The sequence below is a fragment of the Athene noctua genome, chromosome 21 (genome assembly GCF_965140245.1).
Source record: "Athene noctua chromosome 21, bAthNoc1.hap1.1, whole genome shotgun sequence".
Taxonomy (NCBI): Eukaryota; Metazoa; Chordata; class Aves; order Strigiformes; family Strigidae; genus Athene; species Athene noctua.
In genome coordinates this window covers 2985167-3000804 of record NC_134057.1, presented here as the reverse complement: position 1 = coordinate 3000804, position 15638 = coordinate 2985167, and positions in this window count along the sequence as shown.

Genomic DNA, 15638 nt, shown 5'->3' with positions numbered 1-15638 from the left:
AAAAAAATCTGTAACAGATTTACTACCATGTGATGGGTGCAGAATATGTGTGTACTTATCTTTGTAGAATCAGGCCACAAACAACTTTTCTAGAAGCAAGTAAAAATAATTAGCTGTCAGAAAACAAGATAGATGAAGATCAGGAAAGACCACTTTTACTGTTACACCACATAATCAGGGACTTCCCCCCTGGCCCCTTCAAGTTGAGATATAGATGGGCAGGGGGTGTGTGTATCATAGAATGGTTGGGGTTAGAGGGGACCTTAAAGATTAGACCTTAAAGATTAAACCTTAGTCCCACCACCCCTGCCACAGGCAGGGCCACCTTCCACTAGCCCAGGTTGCCCAAAGCCCCGTCCAACCTGGCCTTGAGCCCTGCCAGGGAGGGGGCAGCCACAGTTTCTCTGGGCAACCTGTGCCAGGGCCTCACCACCCTCACAGCAAAGAATTTCTTCCTCATATCCAATCTAAATCTGCCCTCTTGCAGGTTAAAGCCGTTGCCCCTCGTCCTATCCCTACACCCCTGATCCAGAGTCCCTCCCCCCTTTCCTGCAGCCCCTTTCAGCCCTGGGAGGCCGCTCTAAGGTCTCCCCGCAGCCTTCTCTTCTCCAGCTGAACCCCCCAACTCTCTCAGCCTGTCCTCACAGGGGGGGCTCCAGCCCCCCGAGCATCTCCGTGCCTTCCTCTGGCCCCACTCGAGCAGGTCCGTGTCCTTCTGCTGTTGGTGCCCCCAGAGCTGGACCCAGCACTGCAGGGGGGTCTCACAGAGCGGAGCAGAGGGGGAGAATCCCCCCCCTCGCCCTGCTGCCCACCCTGCTCTGGGTGCAGCCCAGCACACCGTTGCCTTTCTGGGCTGTGAGCACACATTGCTGGCTCACAGTCAGTTTTCCATCCACCAACACCCCCAAGTCCTTCTCCTTGGGGCTGCCCCCCATCCACTGCTCACCCAGCCTGGGTTTGTGCTGGGGATTGCCCCGACCCATGGGCAGGACCTTGTGTGTGTTTAGAGTTAGCTTGATCATTAATTTGGGTGAGACTGAACAGAATGGGGTTTAGAGTTCCAGTTGTTCTCTCTGGATTCCTGTTTTGTTCTGGCTGACTGGAACTTGCTCCCATTTAGAGTTATTTGGCTTTTGATCCCAAACTGGGACATTGTCCTAAACTGTTCACTTGGGTAGAAGCACTTATGCAGAAGGATATTTTTATGAGTGTAGGAATTAACGTTCACTGACAGATATTCGTAATGGGGAACCCCTCTGCAGGCTAAAACTGTGGGGAAAAAAACCCCAACTAAAATAAAAAAAAACTCCCCAGAATGGAAAAATTGGGAGGTTTTTTTTGGTCCTGTTTTCAGGTTATGAGTTTCATTTCTTCCTTTTTTTTGTTCACAACAGAGATCAGTAAAAGGACAGTTATTTATGGGAATAAAATTGTAAGAAATACAGAGCAGGGTGGTAACCTTCTTGGACTCTGGGCAGCTTTTTTACTCAATTGGTAAATCCAAATTTAGCCTCAGTCTTGCAGTGTATGTAGAAGATCAGCATACATCAAATTCATTTTACCTGCTATAAAGGAAGGAGGAAATGATTGCTGTTGCCATAGATGCAGATTTTATCAGAGAATAACAGAATTGTTGATGCTAATCTCAACAGACTGAATTTGAGTTGGAGGATTCCTTTAAAATTTCACTAGAGGTTTTGGTTTTTACTCTTAACTAGGTAAGTCTGTGTAGTCAAAGCCAAATCAGAGCTTCTTTTTCCTCTTTTTTTTTTTTTTTTTTTTACTTCAAACCTTAATAACTACTCATTCAAGATAACAGTGCCACTGATACAGTCCCCTTTTTTTTTTTTACATATGTACTACTGCCCATTATACTCTTTGTGGGAATGTGCAGCCCTGTTTCTGATCAAGGGGACACAGCAAATGTAGTAAAAAGTGTGAATGTCTTCAGGACTGACAGAAAACTTACACAAAAACGCACTGAGAAATTGTCTAAAAATACATGTTCACACCCAGAGTACTTTTAGATAAGTGTTTGAAGTCTGGTTGCATAGTTTTCATAGGCTAATAAATGACTTGGTTGAGGTCTTCTTTCTTCTGTGAAAGATGCTTTTATGGAGCAACCTCGCAAAGACTTCACAAGCTGGGATGTGATGTTCATTCTCGAGACCTTGTGGACATCGTGTCATTTGACTTTCCTCCTGTGCGTCATAGCCTGAGAAGGCTTTTCTGCCCTGAAGTGCTTTCTGTTTTCTACTTTTCCATCTTCACGTCTCAGGAGAGAAGAATTTGGTAATTGTTCCCTTACTGACACTGCAGTATGAAACTGAACAGGCCCGTAACACCTGATAAATAATTTTCAGCTTCTAGAGTTCCTCTGTGCCTTTATTTAGAGGGAAACATTTTACACAATGGTGTGACTATGAATGAAGTTATTGATCTAGATATATTTTAATTTTAATGACAATTACCACTTTAATTTTTTTATTGTTAATAATTGCTGTGCAGGATATTTGCCAGGTGTTACTTTACAGTAAGGCAGGCAAAATTCAGACCACATAAGTCTGTACCAAAGTCTGAACAGATACGTTACATAAGAAAGCTATATACATCTTATAACTGTACGTATGGAGTGAAGCCTTGTTTTATTTTCCCCCCTCAACTGTTTTGCAGGTCTTGGCTGACATTCAGAGAAGCACTTACACATATTTCAGTTCCCTCAAGTTCAGTCGAAATGAATTTCTTCTCAAGTCCATGCTCCAGAAAATGCTTTTCTTCACTGAACCCTTATGCAGATATTTAAAGTTCTGATAAAGAAACAAAAAATACCCTTTGCATGAATTAATTCAGACATTTATGGATATCTTTCATACAAAGTCACTTCCTATAATGAAACCAAAGGGCAGTTATCTGGAGTTCAGTGACATCAGAGAGTCAGTTTTTAAAAATAGTAATTTTTTTATTGAACATGCACATAAATTTTAAAGGTCAAAATAATTTTCTATAGGTTTAAAAGCTTCCACAAGATCTTGAGGTTTTTTACAATTTTTCTCTTCTTTTAGAAAACCACTGTGTATGGGAACCAGATTGGATGAGGCAGATGAAATAATGGAGAAGACCAAGATGGATAAGGAACCTTGAGCTTTCTTCCTGCCTCGCTGTGAACAGACAGAGCATTAACCTTTTCTCTTCTGTGTTCAGACACATGCATATGTGCACTTTTAAGGTGTTGTGGAGTTAGTTGGTTGGGTTTGGTTTGGTTTGTTTTTTTTTTTCCTCTTCTGTATAATCCTTTATTTCTTGCAGAGGAGATTTCTAAAAGCTCCCATCTCTACCTTTATTGCTCAGCCAGGACACGTCTTCTCCCCTGATGGTGTTGGTGTAGGGACAGTGATGGAGGCATCTGTAGACACTATAGAATCCTAAAACTGTAAAATCACAAACAATCTAATCTGCTAGAGGGTGCTACTCCTCCTTAGTAAAAAAAATTTCCAATTTCTGGATGAAGTTGCCCCAGTCTAAATTAGTGAGATCAGTTGGGAAGTTAGTCTCATTGTCTGTTGTAGCTTAGTATAATAATATTCGTGGTGAAGGCAGATTCTAGCGAGATGTAGGAGAAGCAATTTATATATTTGCTGTGTCTATATAATGCATTTTTGTATGTTCTTGGAGGAAAGGTAAAATTAAACTTTTTTTTTTTTTTTTCTGGAGGCAGAATTCTAATTTGTATGTAACTGGTCTGCTGTGTCCGTCAGATATGTTGTACTAATCTGGATTAAAACAGCTGGCTCTTTTGCTGGAGGGACCTATAAAGAATTGAGCATTTGTAGAAGAAATTTACTAAGTACTCTGAGACTTTTTGCATTGGGACCAGACGTTGTCTACCTTGTGCAAAACAGAGCAATCTGGAGAGATTGGTATGAACAGGGGAGGCATGAAGAGAATAAATGCATATATACATGTATGGGGTTTTTTTGTGGTGTGGTCTTTTCACTGTCTTAAGTCTGGGTCTGTCTGAACAGCTTGGAGTCCGAAGCAGCATGAAGTGGGCACAGTAAATATTTACTGTGATCCAAAGGCTTTTGAAGTCAACAGATACCAGTTGGTAGACCCCATTTTCTACTTCGTGCCTCTAGAATATGATAAGAAATCTTAAAAAAAATTCAAGTCAATAGCCTTCTGCCTTCATGATATCTATTGTGAAAGAGTTTGTCTGTTGGAATGATGGAATCTTGTGGCTGTGTAACACAGGAATCATTTATTTTCTAGCAGTTCTTGCCATTGATCTCATTTCTGATGTAAAGTTGTTTCAAGTCATGATATTTCTTTCTACTGATGTTAGTAAACATCTGCCCTGTGTTCAGGGACTGGACACATTTACATAGCATTGCTTTCCAAAGACGTGCTTGTGTAAATTCTCTTCATGCTATGTACAGACACCAAAGGGTGACAAAGCCACAATCATCTGCTTCCCTCTTGCTCTCTGTGGTAGTCTAGACTTTTTTTTCCAATCCAGTGGATGTATTATCTGTGACCCCATGAGAGAAACTCTCCAAATCTTGGAATTCATCACCACAACTCAGCTCATCATTAAGAAAAAAGATGTTTCTTTAATGTAATCCTTTGAACAGAGTTTGTTAAACTCCTAGATAAGTGTGCGTTTCTTTACCCTCATCCTGTATGTATAGGAGCCTTAAAATGGCAGAGCTTTGCAGGGAAGTTTTGAATGGCCACTCAGCTCAAAGCAGAAATTTCAAATGGCACCAGTGGAAATAGAGTGATGGTAGCAGTGAGCACGTCTGAAAACTCCAGGTGTTTTAGCCTTGTTACATGTTTATAAAACCATGTAATAACTAGAAAAAGTATTCACTCTAATACCTGTGATGAATATTACTTGTCTTAGTGATACTTTTGTAAGTGCCTATAAGCAAATTTTAATTGCATAAACTGCCAGTTTTTGCTACTTACCTACAGGGAGGTATCTATAGTTTTTACTGATGGTGAATAAATCTTGATTTGTCATGCCTGCTCTAAGGGCTCCAGTTATGAAGACCTTGAATTCTCCTTGTACTCCTGTGGTAATCTGTGGTAATTTGATACCTGTTAAAGAATTCAGTTCCAAGAGTGTTGATTTTGCTACAAGGAAGAACTTAAAAGTATCTGTTTCCTTGTGTGAAATTACAGTATCTGTATTCTGCCTGTATGATGCAGTTCATATATAATAACCAAAAAGTGTGTAAAACTCCAATGTTTGGGGCCATTTTATAATTAAATACATGAAGGAAAGAAAAAAAAAAAAAAAAGTCTTACTATACTTCACCTATTTGTGCAGAAGGAAATTACTGTCTGGTTTTGCTCGTTTTTAGACTTTGGAGCTACAGTTCACAGATAAAATATAAAGAGGGATTGGGGCATTATATGGATGGTTAAGATGGAATGTAGAAAATGGAGGATTAGTCGTTTTAAAAATGCCTTTAGAAATACTCTACTTAATATTTGGGGGTGTATTTGTCAGCACTGAAGGGCTTAGTTTTCAAATGCTGGATTACTTAAAAAAAAAATCTCCCATGGTAATAAATGCATGTATCTTCAGTTCGAAGTCCGAACAAATCTATAATTTTCACAGCAAAGAACCAGACCAAAGCTGTGTATGTGAAAAGAAAAACACAATTAAGAGATGTAAGCTCAATAATAATCTTCTTGTCCAAAATGCATTTATAATCATACTGTAGTCTGAATAGGAATGAAGTTATGAAAAGTTAACCAATGAAACCAGAATCGTTCTCCTTTGTTTTCAAATCAGAATTGTCTGCCCTAGCAGAAAGAAAAAAGCAGGATTAAATATTTTTTAATGCATATTAAAAAAGAAAAAGAAAAGGAAATTAGCATGTGTAAAACAGGATCAGTGTGATTGAGAACTGAAAGATGACACTAACCACAGTTTGATTGAAGTTGTTTAGGTATGTAGACTGCCAAGTGCTGTGCACTATACTATCAGCAGCTACTTGAAAATGGTCTTTGAATTGAAGCTTGATTCTGCCATTGCTGGAGCATCGACGTGAAATGATGTGCAGAAAAAGATTTAATGCGATGATCAGAAAACTTGTCAGAGGATGGGATGCAGGAGTACTTAAATTGTTCTTTCTTGCTTTGATGAGGCGCTGAAAGGAAAATACCTGTAAGAGAAGTGAACAAGATTGGCAAAACAGATTAGTATAAGACTTTCTTTGAGCCAAAATATAGAGTGAAGGGGGAGTAACATCACTGACTGAAAGGAAATGGGTATCTGCAGAAACTGTTATTTGTGTGCCTGAATTATTGTAGAGTCAAGGCAGGCTGATTCTGTATTCTTTGCACGATAAAAAATTAGACCCATGGAAATTTTGAATTGGTGAATTTAAGGTGATAAACAAAAAGCAAGTTAAAATTGTAGCCATGAAATAGCAAAACAATGACTGGGAGTAAGAAAAATTTATCCCTGAATGAGGTGAGATCTGAACTTCGTGTGCATCATCTGCCCCAGGGTGATTATTATTATATATGATCTGGCCCCGGGGTACCCAGCAGTAAAGGTGACCGGGGTTTGTTTCTCAAGCTTTAAGAAAGATAAAGGGGGTAGGTGGGAAGGGGAATAAGTTAACAGGGGGTGGAGCAGAATGGCTGGTGCTCTGTTCGACTGCATCCTGGCTTGCTTGTGCTGTTCTGGTGGTAGGGCCATAACTTGGATCAGTGGGGGTCCATCATGTCACCACAGGAGAGAGTCGGTATGTGCGAGTGACGCTTCCCTGATGGAAAGCCATTGCTCTTAAATGGAAGTTTACCTTTCACTGAAGAATGAGGAAAAGTATTTCACTTAAGGAAAAATGACTGAGAGGTTGGAGGTTGTTTGAAATTGTGCTACTCGCATAGAAGCGAAGTTGTCTTTGGAGAAGTGGCTTCTTTTTTGGTGCTCTACCCAGAACAAGTGCTTAAACACACAGTAGAGGCAACGGCAGCCCCAAAGTGCATCTGGTTCAGCCCTGCTGGGAGTGATGGCACTCAGTCGCCACCATGAAATAGGGCAGTTCCAGCAGAACTTCATTAAGCTGCCGGTTGGTCTCGAAGCTGTAAAATTGTGAAATGTAATCCTAAAAACATACCTTCAGATTTGGGTTTGGGGAAAAAAACCCAACATTATTTTTTAGTATATACGGGAAACTTGTATTGTTCTGTTACAGACTGTAAGAGAGTGGTCTGACTGCTTGTCTGAATACATTGTAAAAGATAATCTTGAAAATTTTTAACCAGTTGTTTTGGAAAAAAAAGGGAGAGAATCCAGGATCAGGCTTGCCTATTCCTGCTTGAAAATCCAGATAAGAGACAACGTGTGTTGTGCAGTGTATGAGTTGAGTTGAATCCATTTCTGGGTGGGTCAGATGGTTTATCTGCTCAGCTATGCTGCCTTGCTTATATCAGAGCCCTGTAGGGCTTTGAAGTACCTCTGGATCGGTTCAGCTTTCTACAGCCCATCCGTTTTATCGATCTTCTTGTCTCTTTCCTTCTGGTAGTGACAGTAATTATTCGGGTACTCGGGACACTTTTGGTTTTCACAAGCCATAGCATTAGCTGAACACATGCAAGACCCAATAGATGCCGTGACTGTGCCTCTGGGGGAAAGAGATTTCATTTTCTTTGTGGCTCTGCCCAAGGTGCTTCTTTGTACGTTACTCAGCCAGAATTTGTTGGGAGGGAAAGTAGAGGAAGTTTTATGACACTAAATAGAAAAGCTAAAAGCAAATACTGCTTTAATTGTCTCCTCTAAGAAGATTCAAGATTGAATTGGATATCTGCCCTTTTTGTGTGTATGTAACCTTGATTTAATTTGGCAGCATGAGGATAACTGTGTTACACCAATAGGCCAGCATCTGTATCCCAATTCAGAACTGTACTCTTTTTTAAATTTTTTTTTTTTCCCTTCTGTTCCTATTGTGAAAGATTTAAAGCTAGTTTGGGCTGGGTTTTTGCCAGCTGAATACAAAATATCACCCTTTGCCAGGGACCATCCATTGTCCTCTTCTGATAAGGCTCTTGTTTCTGTTTCATCTGGGGCAGAGGCAGGACTTGCTGGGAACAGCCATTAACACGCTAGGGATTCTGATGGTGCGCACAAGTTCCTGGACGTATTGTGCTATGAAGCAATGAAGGAATTTCAAAGCCAGCTAATTTGCTCTCTCAGTGCTTGTTTTTTTGTTTGTTTTTTGGCATCCACATCAAAACCAGCAGATGATTGCTACCAAATGCATTGAGGGCTTTAAGCAGTTTTATATGCATTTAGCCCTATGGTCATCAATTGTCAGTGTGGCGAATGACTGTTCAAGGCAGTCAGCAAAAGGACACATCAAAAGACAAGGAAGTTGAGAAAGAAGACTGATTGGAAGACTTTTTCTGTATCAACATGCAAAAGAGAATTGGCAGTTACTGGAACTTTTTAACAAAGAACAATTATTTGCATTGAGCTTTAAAATCTAAATTTAAAGAGAACTTTCCCCAAAATGACGACCAAATTAGCCTTCATTACTGAAGGTAAATTTAGTAACTTTGCAACATTTAAATTTGGGCTTCCGAATAAACCCTCATGCAGAAGATATATGGCTCCTAGACATATGGGGGCTCATGAACACAAGGAGATCTGCTTGGCATTTGTTAGCACATACTTCTAGTGTGATAGCAGTTAGGACTGAGAACGTTCCAGGTTCCTGATGCAACTTTTTCCAACTGGACACAGTGAGGACCTTTAGGAGTCCTGTACTCCAGATTTATAGCAGAATTGCTTTTGAAGTTTGAGCACAGCTGAAATGATCAGCTTGTATTTAATATAAGGAAATATGAACCACCTAAAATAGCCAATAGGTTTGGAGAAGTAATTCATCTATATTTACTGTGTCCCCCTTGAGAACTGGGAGGGAGACTGCTTAAAGTCCAGGAGGACTTAATCTGTGGCCTGGTCCTGAAAAATATAAAGGTGGCATTATCTGTTTCTCATCCCTTTCAGTGTCTGATATGTGTGCTTTGTGAGAATATTAAGGATGCTTCAACACTGTGGAAATCACTTTATTTTTGCAAAATATATTTCTTCGGTATTCCACTGCAGGATGGAATTGTTGGAACTGACATAAGTGGTCATATTCATTTACAAGAAAAAGTTGAAGTTGATTTTTCCTTGGTGAGTGAAACCATAGATCTGTCCTGCTGTTAAATGTTCTCTTATCTTTTAGACTCTTACTCCACGTAGAAGGTATTTGAAATACCCAGTAAGAGGTTCTAACCGCAATTATTTGCTACACTGATTTGGCCTCTTCATAACACTAAAGATACTTTGTGAAATGTTTGATGATATTATGGATGAACCTGAAGTCCTTATATACATTGTCACTGAGATGACAGCCTTAATTGGGACAAGCCTATGTCTGACTATTACAAAAAATTGATCCATGATGCCTTTGGTTGTTTATCCCCTTTCTTCTGAAGATAAAAAGCCAACAAACAAAAAGGTTATCTGTAACTTGTATTTGAAATTATAGCTATACAGTAAGTTGTGGAGTTTTGTGTAAAACCACACAAGGATATCAGTACATCTTCTCCTAGTAGTCCTATTATCATAGTTATTGATGCCTGAAGGACTCTCTGAAATATTTTGAAAGAGACTTCCCTTTTTCACTGCTGCTTGTGTCAGATTTCTTCCTTTTTGCATAAATATTGGAGATTCAAGAGAAGTCTGTTAAAGGTTCACGCTGGTCCACCTCCTTTTGCATTTATCTTAAGGACTGCTTTTGCCAAAGTCAAGTGCGATGACTTCACAGGTGGATACACTCAGAGGCTCGAACCAGATTTAACCCTTGGTCAGAACACCATGTGCATGTGATAACGTGCTAACATTTATTCAACAGAACATTTCTCAGGACTGTGAAATATGCTGGCAGATTACCCATTCTCAATCTGTTTCTTAGCCACTGTTAGTCAGTAGAGGATATAAATTTAAGGTGATCTGTTCATAGTAGCTTCCTTGCCAATGTGCTGGCAGGAAAAGAAGTTGTAGAGCACCACAGGACAAGACACCAAGGTGTTCTCTGGCAGAATTGAGCTAGATTAATCGAGGTATCTCGTATGTGACCACACCATTCCTTGGACTTGGAGGGTTTCTGAGCTGATCTTCAGAAATGTTGCTTTTCTGGCCAGATCTGAGGCTGAAATGTCCTCCCAAGTCATCTTTAGGTACAGATGCTCACTGGCTGCCCTCAGCAGAAGGATGTTGTTCAGCACCCTTTCCAAGGGTCTGTATTTTCAGTGGCGTGGACAGTGAAGTTTGTTTATTTTTCAAACGATCCTGTAGCTGGGTAAAGCCACAGAGTTTTACAGACTAAGGAGTGTTTTCATCCATTGTATGGCATTTTAGTGAGCTCAGAGAGGGTTTGCCTCACAGCTTTTTGAAGTTCTTTTTCCATGTGTAAGCTTTTCTCCATTTTTGCTCTGTATTGTAACTTGAATTTTACAAGCTTGGAGTCTGAAGGTACTCTGAATAACTAGCACTTGATGGCAGGCTCAAGCAGCTTAAAGATTTATAAAATGAGATTGTTTTTGATCTTTTGTAGAGTTTGGAACATCAGCTAAAGAAAAAGAAGTTCTTTTTATGGTTAAGTTACCAGTTAACACAAAGGAGTCCATCGAACAACAGCTGAAACTCGTGACTGTAGCCAAACTAGAACTGGGCAATGCAATCATTACAGTAATGCTACAGTTGGAATAAGTAAGTAAAAAAATTAGTATTGTAAAACTAAGTAACAGAGATCATCCTTACACATACCTACTTCTGGAAGTGCAGTGAGCAAAACCTGCTTTACAGCAACAGCAGCTACATCCTTTTTTTTGTAGTTAGAATATGTTTCACTTTCACAGTTAACACTTACCCTAAAGGCTCAGTTCTAATATAGAATGGCTTGGTTTCTTCTTGGTTTTTTAACTTGTAATTACTAATTTTTCAATTTCTCTGTGTATGGTTATTTGAGACCTTTTTGGTCAGGTGTTTGAATGTGTGCATCCTGCAATTTACCGCATTCATGAGCAACAAGTACACTTCAATAAAATACAAAAAGGAAAAAAAAGGTTTAGTATGAAAATTGCAGGGTGCTGGCAGCATCAGACTGAGTCTTTTGGTTCAGAAAAATTAGTTGATGTCCTTTCTAATTTATAGTGCTGGTAGGCTAAAGTTTAGTCTCACTAACACAGTTTAGAATTGTTGTTTCCTCTGAGCCTGGAGTCTGGATTCAGGCCGATACCACTGATCTTACTTGGCTTCTCGGAGAAGGTGGCAAGTCAGAGATTAGCTGATTATTCCTACACCGAGAGTTTGACTGGGGGGGCTTTAGCACATCCTACCAGGATACTTATTATCTGAATAAAGCAAATGGCCCTTCTAACTCAGAATAATGTCTGCCATTGATAAAAGTTTATTACTTTATGAAGTGTGCTCCAAATTGCTGAAGTTTGAATGCCTTTTTCACCTTTCATTCCTTTTTCCCTTTCTTTAGCAGTTTGAATGGGAGTTGAGAAACCCAGTTCTGCCAATTTGGTTGATACCAAGCCCTTTATCACTCTGTGCTCTGCTGAAGTTGGGCAAATGAGATAGGATTTTCTTATAAAGTGCTTTAAGATCTATTGATGTAAGAGGCTGCATTGAGAGTTTGATGAAATTGTTACTGTTCCCATAATTCACGGAAAAAAAGACTCTACAACTCGAATAGAGTTCCAAAGCAGGTATGTTTACTCCAGTGCCGGGGTGCAAGGGGATTTCTCCACAAAGCTTGCACAGCCACCGCACATTTTACCAAAACTTATAGAGTGTGGCTATCCATATTCATTGGGTTGCATAACACAAACATACATGTGCAGGAGTGAGGCTGGGTTAGTTCCAAGGGCTGATGTCAACAGTTTATGTCATCTTTGCACCTGCCCATTGCCTTCTGGGGGTTGTCTTCGGGGGTCTTTGGGAGGAAGGCTCGTAGTCTTTCTCACCCTGTTTTTTCCACAGAACATGAGCAGATTCTCTTGGACAATTTCTTGAATAACAAGAGTGTTTTTCAGCCATTTCATTTTTCTACCTTATTTAAGAGAACCAATAGAACTTCTACCATTCGTCTATGACTATCTCTACTTATTAGCAAAATTCCAAATAGTTAGAGCCAGCCACCTGTTCCTCAAGGACAGAGCATAATATTTTGCTGAACACTGTAGCCCCTGGTAGACTTTCACAGTAAACTGTTTTGTTTTGATGAACACTTGTAGTCCTTGGTAAAATTTCACAGAACAGTCTGAGCAAGCAGGATTCTTGGCAATATTAAAAAACACTATAAGTAAGTAAATAAGTTGCTAAACAGTTTTAAATAAATAAATAAATCTTAAAACAAGTAATAATTTCTCTGTATCACCCAAAATACCTCTTGGGGTATACAGGTAAGCTTTATGTTCAAGAACAGGTGATTGGAACTGAGATCTGTTGTCAGTCTGAGTAGAAGTGTGCAATAATACTTTGCATAGGAAATTGAAGAGAAAAAATTCTTATTTGTTTATCTCATGAAATGGTGTTGCAGATGGAAGTATTGACATGGCAATGATTTAGTAAGAAACCTAGATTTATTAATAACTAACAGCAATTTATCAATACAAAATAATTCAGACAGAGAAAGGACTTATTCACAGATTTTAAAATGTCAACATTCACTCTAACTTATTTAACAGTACCTTAATTTATACATATATACATGTGCATATGCAAAACGGACATATGCACACAGAAACAAAGGTGTTTGGATTCAGTAAAATGAACACAAAATGGACAAACACACACACAGAGGATCAGGGTATGTACCTCCCCCAATAAACAGAGAAAGAACAAGTGAAAGAGAAGCTAGCTGAAATAAAATTTCCCTCTTGAGTTTGGAGTAAATACTCCCAATGCCTTGGCATTCCTCAAGGGGCGATAATTGAGACTCGAGCGGGTTGGTTTCACCCCGGCCTTCCCTCAGCTCTGGCAGCAGAACACCGTAAGGGTTTGGTACCCGAGAGGCTCCCAGCTCAGGGGAGATGCTGGTCACAGCCCGCTGCGATCTGGGAGAGCTCAAAGGGTCTCCTTTGTGGTCACAATTTACAGGGTCCAAGATAATTGACTTCTGTCAAATACCTTCTGGTGCCTTCCGGCAGTTGCAACATGCAACTCTGTTATTGTTCCCATTTGACCCCATCCCAGACACAGGTGTGCCAGGCCATCAGGAGATGATGGGCCATTATAACCACCCATTTTGGAGTAATTGGGAGGGGCAGGAGCCAGTCTCACATTATTAGTCCTTATCTCCATAGATTGGTGTATATCTCGGGGGAGATGTGGGTGGAATCACACCTGGCACCAAGCAGCCCAGCTAGGAGGGGTGGGGAGGGGTAAGAATTGCACCACCACAAATGGTCAACTATGTTATTATATTAGGAAGAATATAAACATTATATTTTGGTACTAAGGAGAGTATGTTGAGGGCCATACCACTTGACATACTAAATTACTATGCACATTCTAATTTTTAAACTTTGACCCTGAGGTGGAGTGAGGTATTGGTAGTTACTGAAGTCTCCTGGGAAGCTGGGGTCAGAGTTTAGGACTTGTGATTCTCAAAGTCATTTCATGTTAGTGTCCATGTTGAAGTTTTGATAGATTTATTTAGGGGCCCGGAGGAGTAGAGAGTGGTTTTGAGCAAATTAAAATTCACTGATCACCTGTCATTGCTGTTCAGCAGCGGAAAAAACCACATATGCTGCGTGTGCTGTCGGAGTGCCTGGGGATGGCATGACATCTCCTGAATGAGGGCAACCTGTCCATGAGTCTTATAAGGAATTACTGTTAAGATGTAATTAAAGATTAACTCGGTGCCCTACATTGTCACGGAAATCTGAAGGAAATTCAATAGCAGAGAACTGAACACCTTTATAATGATGGTGTGAATTTTTCTGTGTCTACAAGCTTAACATGAGAGTATCTTTCTTACTAGTTCTCTTGCCATGTTTCACCTTTTTTCTTTTGATTAAAGTATTTCTTGGTTTTGCTAGCATTTTCAAAGGCCCAAAATTAGTACTGTAATTTAGAAAATATTTCTCAGTAGAGGCATTGTTGATATACGTAACGAATTGTCTTGAAATATTGAACCTTTGAACTTAATTTTGATTGAATGCTTGTAAATAATAACATAGCAGGGATACTTCTGCCTTGCAAATATTGAGATGAAGGTTAGTCCACACTGATAGTCTGAATTTCCTAAGAATATAGAGGATGTTTATTTATAAAGAGCTGAGAGTATTTAAAGGGCTTCAGACTAAAAATCAACTTTCTATTAATTTAGCAGCAACCATTGATCTTATCAAAGCTGAGAATATGAAAGATGATGGTTAGAGGGAAGAAATTGGCTTCCTCTGAGGTAATGAGGAGTCTGTCACATGTTTTATCACAGAATTCAAACACCATAAATTCTAACGAAAGCGTTGAGTGTTCCTACTGCTGTATCTTTCAGAAGGCTGTTTTATGTTGCAAGCCCAAAAATATATGAGAAATATAATATTCTTCTGTTGAATTGGAGAAAGAGCATATGTACTTGCATGGATTTGGGGTGTAATGAAGATCTGAGGAACTCTTCTGTTGTGCTTCCTCTTTTGCTGTAAACAATGATGGGTGTTCTGCTTTTTTAAAAAAATGTGTATGTGATCAACAAGAACCTGGTCTTTTTTGGGACATTTAGAGACTTAAGGACTGGGCTTTGTTAAGGCATCCATTGTAAATAACTTGCACTTCGATATTATATATTTTAAGTGATAATATATCAGTTATATTAGAGCTGTTACAGCCTGAAGAAAATAAACCAGGTGTTCTTTTGAGACCCTTCACAGCCAGTACACATGTTACAGATAATGCCTTGTGCTGTAAAGGGAGACTGACCCTTGGTGGCTTATGGTACTGGCCTTCATCCCCCGTGAAGGCCCTTTCTGCTCCACAGTCTTCGGAAAAAATCTCCCCATAAATATCCACGAAATGTCTCTTGGTTTAAATTTTTCCTTTTAAGCATTCTCCTTTGGTCTGTCACCTGCAGGAAGACCGGAATATAAATAGTACAGGTGGTAACCCATTTGTTTTTCTTCTCACTTGGCTTATCAAATGCTGATTGGATTGTACTTTAATTTTTATGCTATTAGTTCTTTCCCTTCCAAACCAGTGGCTTTCATCCAAATATTCACTTAATGTTCTTCATTCTGCCCATTCCTCTCACTTCTGCAAATATGGCTTTTTTTCTTTGACACTTCAAAGCTTGTTACTCTATAAATTTCACATAATTACGTCTGTTTCATTGCATATGTATAACTTTAATGGGGGAAAAGAAATCTTAAACTAGCACTTGAGAAGTATGTTATATGTGGTGCCACATGGAATGTAAATGTTTTAAGAATTTTCTGTCTTGAAAATACAACTATTGGTAGAGCATATTCTTGTCACCTGTAGTCATTTGAAACCAAGTTGGAGAAAAACTGAGGTCTGAAACTTCTCAGAACTGGCAATAAAATGTTTTTCTCTT